We start from the raw sequence: 7,689 nt of genomic DNA, 5'->3' as shown, positions 1-7,689 counted from the left end.
CAAAATACAACAAGATAAACTTCTATCCAGGAGCACCAGCCAACTGGGTACGAAACTATTTTGAGATAAACAATATACTCTGTATATATCCCAACAAAGATCTCAAAGAAATAGCCCAACTTCCAGTCAATGTCAGGAAAGATGTAAAAAGATATACTGAAGTAGTCAAGACAACAAACATATACATCAAATTCCATTCAGCAACTATGGAATGGGATACCGTTCTTGAATATATGCATCCATCATTCCATGTTATCAAAATGAGACTTACAAACCAACATTTTTTGGCAACCAGTCAAAATGTTGTTAAAAATGGATATCAAGATATTATAAATATGATGTCTTACAGAAGAGTAAAAGGGTACAAAGAGATATTTGAGCATGTAACTCAGATAATTACTGAGAAAGAAAAAAATATGGATTTATCCATGTGAAGATCGTATAATCTACTCCAATGCAAGGATGGCTATAAAGGAGAAAGACATATGTTATCTTGACTATCTATTGTCCTCAATTATCTCAAACCAAGTACATGGATTAGAAGATATGACGAAAGAACTGTGCAAACTACTCTGGAATTATAGTGACCACCATTGTGAATACTGCGTAGTGGAAGATATGAGTCAAGCATCTCTCAACAGTGAAGAATTTCCTGCAGAATTTTTTAATTCGAAGATGGAAAACTGATAGTGACAAAAGTGGCCCTTTATCACTGCTTTAATAAAGAAATTTATTAAAGAAAAACTGTGGCTACTAAAAGACAGAAGATAGTGCAAGAAAGTCTCCATAATTGTGACCACTTACCCATTAGTTGTCATAAGTGGAAGACAAAATCAAAGATAAGACAGATAATTTCAAAAATAGAGGTCCACCTAGCAAGAAAATAATGGAGAAACCAGTGGAGATGAGATTACTAAGCAACCCAACAAAGAAAAAAGGAGACACATATCAAGATAAGATTTTCAAAATCTTCTATAAAAGGAGGCAAGGAAGATCTAAGAGGGATATCTCAAAACAACTTATCTCTAAGACACTCTGAAGAAACGCATCTCAAATATTTTGTAATCTGTATACACCACTTGTATCAGAAATATTAAATAGTCAGAAGATAGCAAAGTTTGTAATAAGGTAATCACTTATAAAGTTCTAAACTTCATAAGGTGAGTACCAAAGGTATGTAAATATAGATTGTAAGCATGTACTATTTCAGTTTATGAATATTAAAGTAAAGTTGTGTTATGTTTAACAAAACTTTCATAAAAGGATTTCGTTAAATTTCTCATGATTCCTCGGTAGTACAGATAGGAATTTTAAAAGATTTTCAAAACATTGATTTTGGATGGATGTTAGCCATGTCAAAGTACCTGTCTTTGATGAATGGTTTAGGGGAAAAGGCAATTTTCTAACAAAATCGTAGTAACTTGTGTGTGAGTTATCTTTTAAAATTTCATTCCAAATAAGAACTTGATTCTGAAAAGAGTCTGAATAGAGGTGAAAATAGAGACTCTGAATACTGTGAGATAGCGTCTGTGGAAATACGGCTAGTTTTTTAGAGTGGGAAATGCAACCTTAATTGAAAAACATTTTGCGGAAGCAATTGTGGACCCAAATGAATTTTTTTTTACTTGATTCAGAAGATTGATTAAGTACATGCAAAGCGTCTATAAGAACATACTGGAGGGAAAGTCTGTTTACTTCTATTCGATTACTGTAAGTTTATTTACTCGCTTTTACATCTTATGCTTTGATTAATGAACACTTCACAAGCATCCACTTCTAATAATGATAATAATCCCAAATTATATCTAGATGAGAAAGATATTTCGTTTTTACTTAAATTAGCTGAAAAGTTTGAAAACATATTTTCTGTTGGCCAAGAAAAACTCGAAGAAATATATCAAGATATAGATTATTATTGTAAGCATAATATAGGACTTGATTCTGTGAGAACTAGTAGAGAAATAAAAAAAGGTAGAAGATATTATAACTAAACATAAAGATATAGAAGAAGAGATTTCAGAAGAAATAATTCTAGGATACATAACTGAGAAAGATCAGCCTAGAATTTTTAAGAATTATCAAGATACAGAGAATATTTAGAAGTATTTGAAAGATTAAAGAATATAAACATAAGTCTTGATTAAAAGAAATATTAAAAGATACATGATATATCTTGCAAATAATAAAAGTAAGGGCAAAATAGTATTTCCAATAGTAAAGACTATTGTGGAAAATGGAACCAATATACCGGCCATTCTGAAGACTACCCCAGTGGTGAATACGGTGACATTGACAAATTTTTAAATCGAATCATGGGCGGTGTATTTGATTGCGAGGATGACAATTCAATTATTTAGAACTTATCTGCATGGAAATTATTAATTAAATGTATTTAATTGATCTAATTTTTAATCTAAAAAATATTATACTCGTTCATTTTTTTGTTGATAGGTTGAGTAAAGAAGAGACATATGAAAGAGAGAAAAAGAAAATGAATTACGCGGAAAATAAAATTCATCCATTCCTAAAGAAAATATTTTTTTGTTTTTGAAGAAAATGTGGTCACATAACCCAAAGTTGAAAAATATTATTAATCAAACACCCAAAAAGTAGGAATTTGGGGGGAAAAACGACATTTTCTATGAAAAATAAAGTCAATCTAACATACCCTTAATGGATTTTTTATGGATATTAAAATTAATTTTTTTAGTAAATTAAGATAGAAGTTTTTGAAATGTGTAATTGAAAAGTTATGAAATCCATGAAAGATGTAATTAATATTGATTGTTTGACTTTGACTTAAATAAAAATTAGATTTTAATCCAAATCGAACATGCTCTTAGAGCGGTTATCAAATTAAATCAAACTCTTTTTTTCGATTTGATTCGATTTAAAAATATGGTCTAACAAAAAAAATAAATAGCCTATATCGAATCATTTAAATAATAAATATTAATCTAAAATTTCATGTTAAAACATAAATATCATTAAAAATATTACAAATCAAAGTTTTATAGTTCTAATGCAACAACATAATAGAAACATTTTAATCTCTTAATCGTTACTAATTGGCGTAACATCTGTAATAATAACACGTATTCATTTTCTCTATAAAAATAAGAATATATTACACGATTAATTAATTATGATTAAATAATATAAAATAACTAATAAAAAGAAATGAATTGAAAGATCAAACACGATAACACATTCTATAACTTATGTGAAGTCATCTAATAATTCTACATCATACAAATATTGATTATAAGCCCCTGTTTGATATGCCTCTATTTTCCATGGAAAATGGAAATTAAATTTTATTTCTCACTTTTTGACATGTTTAATGGTAGAAATTTTCCATGGAAAAGATTTTCCCTAAACCCATGCCGCATGAGCATTTTTTTGCTTTTTGATGAAAAGCTTTTTCTGTGTTTTTTTTTAAAATTTTTTTTAAGCAATTGAAACAAATTCTAGGAACAATTGTAAAAGAAGATATTTCTTAAATTAACAATTTTCATGTAAAACTGAGACAAACGAACACCAAAATTGGATTTTTATTTTTTTTTGGGCAATGGAAAGAAGTTCTAGGAATGATTATAAAAGAAGATATTCCTTAAATTGATAATTTCCATGAAAAATTAAGTCAAATGAACACCAAAAGGCTCTTTTATTTCAACATTTTTCAGGTAGAAAATTATACCAATCAAACGCTATTAATTGACAATTCCCACGAAAATAATTTCTAGGCAGTTCAATTCTCCGGAGTTCTTTTTTTTCCATCCAAATTTCATTTTTGCAATCAAACGGACCCTAAGTTCCTTATCATTGTACAACCAATTTTCTGACAATCACCGCTTCAACCATATATACACTCAATGAACTCCTAAAAAATTCAGGAATGCAGACTCAAAAATAATTGTGAATACTTGAATAGCTAAAATACCTTTAGCAATTCGCAGAAGTGGATAATCTTGTATTTATTTGCTTTTAATTTTCACCTGAGTAATATGTTGAAAGGCCCATTAGTTAAATCTTCAAAAGGAACATTTAATTAATTCACCAAATCATTTTTGTAATTAATAGTAAAATCTAGAAATTAAGTTAGAAAGCAAATAATTAATTGAGCGGTCTGATTAGGAAAATGAAACGTAAATAAACAAAAAATGCTATCCACCAAGAATTTATGGGAGCCCTGCAAAAATTAAAACAAAACAACACAACTACCAATAAAATAAAACAAAATATAACTAAAAATAAGAAAATTTATATTAATTGATCTACAAATTTAGCCAAAAAATCGAGAATATTATTAGTAAAAAGAAAAGAAATGTACAAGTTTGAATTAAAATCTAGATTTAATTTTTGACTTTTTATAATTGATGGTTGATAAATATGGTTCAGTAGCAGTTGTTCAACATTTCACCCAATAAAAAGAAAAGAAATGTATAAGTTTGAATTAAAGTCTAGATTTAATGTCTACTCAATTATAATGGACGGTTGATGACTATGGCTAGGTAGTAATAGTTCAACATTTCACCAAATTTGAGGGTTTTGCATTCATTGTTGTGATATGTGTATTTGGATATGATTTAATTTATTAATTGGGTTGGATAATAGTCTATTTAGGTATTAAATTTAATTGAGTTATGTTTAATATTAATAAATTTTTCAATTAAGATGTATTTGGTTTTAATTGGGTTGAATAAAATTTAAATTAATTTATTTTCAAATTTATTTTATAAATGGCTGGACAGTTTAAAACGGTCTGCAAAAATTTGAAACTTAAACCTAACTACTTTGGAACAGTTTGGTTCGATTTAAAATCAAAATGTTGACGAATCCACATGGACTCAAAAAAAAAAAAGAGAGAGAGAGAGAGAGAGAGAGATTTCAGTTCAATTTTACGGTTCGATGCAGTGGCGGATCTAGCACCTGACGAGCTCTCACGGCCGCCCGTGCTGGATCTGCCGGTCGCGCATTTTTTTTTTTACAGTCAATGGTTTATGTTATATTACTAATAATTCACCTTTAACCCCAACATTTCTTCTAGTCGATTGACTAGACCCTGCATACACGTCTTTGAGGTCCTGGGTTCGATTTTTTTTCCACTCAATGTACAAATATTTTTAGTTATACTATATTTACAAAAAATAATGTAACAAGGAATGGTACTAGCGAGATTCGAACCTGCAAAGTTTAATTCAACTTGTTGAGACTATGACCACTAAGACAACTATTATTTTGTGGCACTAGTTAAACAAAAAAAATATATGTTAGATTTTAGTGGTTTTAATGCAATTATAAAGAATGAAACTTGTGCTCTTTCTTTGAACTATACAAAACTTAGTAACAATATCGTTTGGTGAGTACATTTTACTTTTTATAATAGAATTATATATGTTTAATTTCAACAAAATAAATTATTGTATTTAAATTTTGAACCTTCTTTGATTCCCGTTTATTTCAGAATACATTTTTCTCTCTTATTTTTAATTATACATTTTTCAATAAAATAATATTACACACAATTCAAAACGTGTACTTATTTTTAATCACACATTCTTTATTAAATTACTATTTTAAAAAGTACTTTTTTTTTTGGTAAAAAAGGGACATCAAACGAGCTATTAATATTCTATTATGATCGACAGCCTCCCGTGCTGACTCAAAGTCCTGGATTCGCCACTGGTTCGATGATTCCATTGTCCTGCCCTAATATGTAGTATGGTCATTTATCAATTTTATATTCAATGTGTTAATATTCTATTTGTCAATATAATTTTAAATTTATAAAAAAAACATTCTTTTTGCTGAAATTTGAAATTGTTACTAACACTATTGTCAATGAACTACACCAAATTTGGTATAACTTTACACCAAAATTGGTGTAATTTGGTGTAAATTGGGTATCCTAACTTTTAAAGAAGGAATTGCCGAAGGATTGCTAGAATCATATGGAATTTACAAACAAACACGTTGAATTATACCCTCATAATTAACATGGAATGGTTCCATTTATCAAATACTCAATTTTAATTGGTGATTCCAATTCTTGGAATACTAGAATCGAATCTTCGATGCCTATCTCAATTTTGCACACATGATAATATTTTTAGGACATGACAGTGGTTCAATTCGATGGACCACATTAACAATTTTGTGTTCGTTTGGTATTATTTTTAAATGCTTATAAGTTGTGAATCATACATAATGTTGTAAATAGTAAATTGTGAGTTATATAAAACTTGTGGATAAAAATGTTTGATCGACTTAATTTATACTTTCTGTTGACACATAAAAATTCAGCCCAAATCGAACAGCCCAGAGAATAAAGCCCAATTGGAGGATCCCCAAATCAGATAGCCCAAAGAACGAAATCCAATTGAACGAATCAAGGTGAATGCCCAAATAAGGGGCCCAATAGTGCGGTAACGCCATCGTCCAAGTTTGTAAGTCGCTCAGAGTCTGAACGAATAGAGTGGCATACGGTCGTCCAAAGTCTCGCCCAAATCTTCAAGTCGCCCAAGGTATCAACAAGCATAACGCATTATGATGCAGTTATTGAGGCAGTTGCTAAAGTAACTTTATCACGTTCCACGACTCAAGGGATTCAATCGAAAGCGGTTGAACGATGCAAGATAATGGCAGCAGTTAAAAGGACAGTTGCATGACAAAATGGCCACTACAAAGAAAGTGGGTAGTTATAGGGCGATCAAGCAGTTTTTTAGAGCAGTTAATCACAAAGGGATCGCCTATGAAGTATAAAAGGGAGAAAGAACTTAGAAGTAAGGGACCGAATCCAAAACTCTCGAACAGAGAATATGTAATTTTCATTCCTTTAGCTTTTAGACTTAAACATTTCCTTTTCTGTAACTCGTGTGCTTGCGCCCCTTGGAGGCACGTTGTTTTCCATTTCCAATTGTAAAGTTCATCGCCAATAAAAAGAACACCCCTTTTTGGGACTTTGTCTCAAGAGGTTTCGTCCCTTACGCAATCGTCTGATCCTCTTTAATTGTTAAAGAATTAATATGCGCGAAACAATTTGGCACGCCCAGTGGGACAGTGGTGTTAGGTGTTGAAAGTGCAAAAAGAGAAACAGTATGCCTCAGAGATCCGACAAGGAAGGAGCAAGTCAGGGAGGAATCCAGTCTGTAATCGAGCGATATGAGGAGCAACATGCCTCTCCACGAACAGATGGAAAAAATCAGAGCAGTAACAGTCGTTACGAACCAATGACGGAGCTGAGTCCTCGAACCATGCGTGCATTGCTTGGAGAACTCACGCAAGACGTCGTTGAACAGGTAAATCTTCGAAGTATTCATAATATGGAAAGATTTACACAAAGTGGTAATGCACACTATGACAATATGGCCAAACAACTAAAGACATTGAACGAAACAATGAATAAGTTAGTAGGCCAAATATGTCAGCCGGCTATACCTCTCACAAGTCACTTTCAAACTAGGACGATCATAGGACATAATCCTTCGGTCCCAAATATAAGTCAAGGGGTAGAACCACTTGCTGGCCCCTCTACTTCAAACCAAGGAGGTGCTACAATACCAAATCAAAGTAGTAGTAGTGGTATGCCTAACTTGGGGGGTAATACAAACGTGAGAGATAATGTCCTAAACAATGGACAGAATATTCCACGTGGTAACGAGGGGGTAGATGTCCAGGCTAATGGTA

This window comes from Olea europaea, chromosome 22, assembly GCF_002742605.1.
Source record: "Olea europaea var. sylvestris chromosome 22, O_europaea_v1, whole genome shotgun sequence".
Lineage (NCBI taxonomy): Eukaryota > Viridiplantae > Streptophyta > Magnoliopsida > Lamiales > Oleaceae > Olea > Olea europaea.
This window is presented reverse-complemented; position numbering follows the sequence as displayed.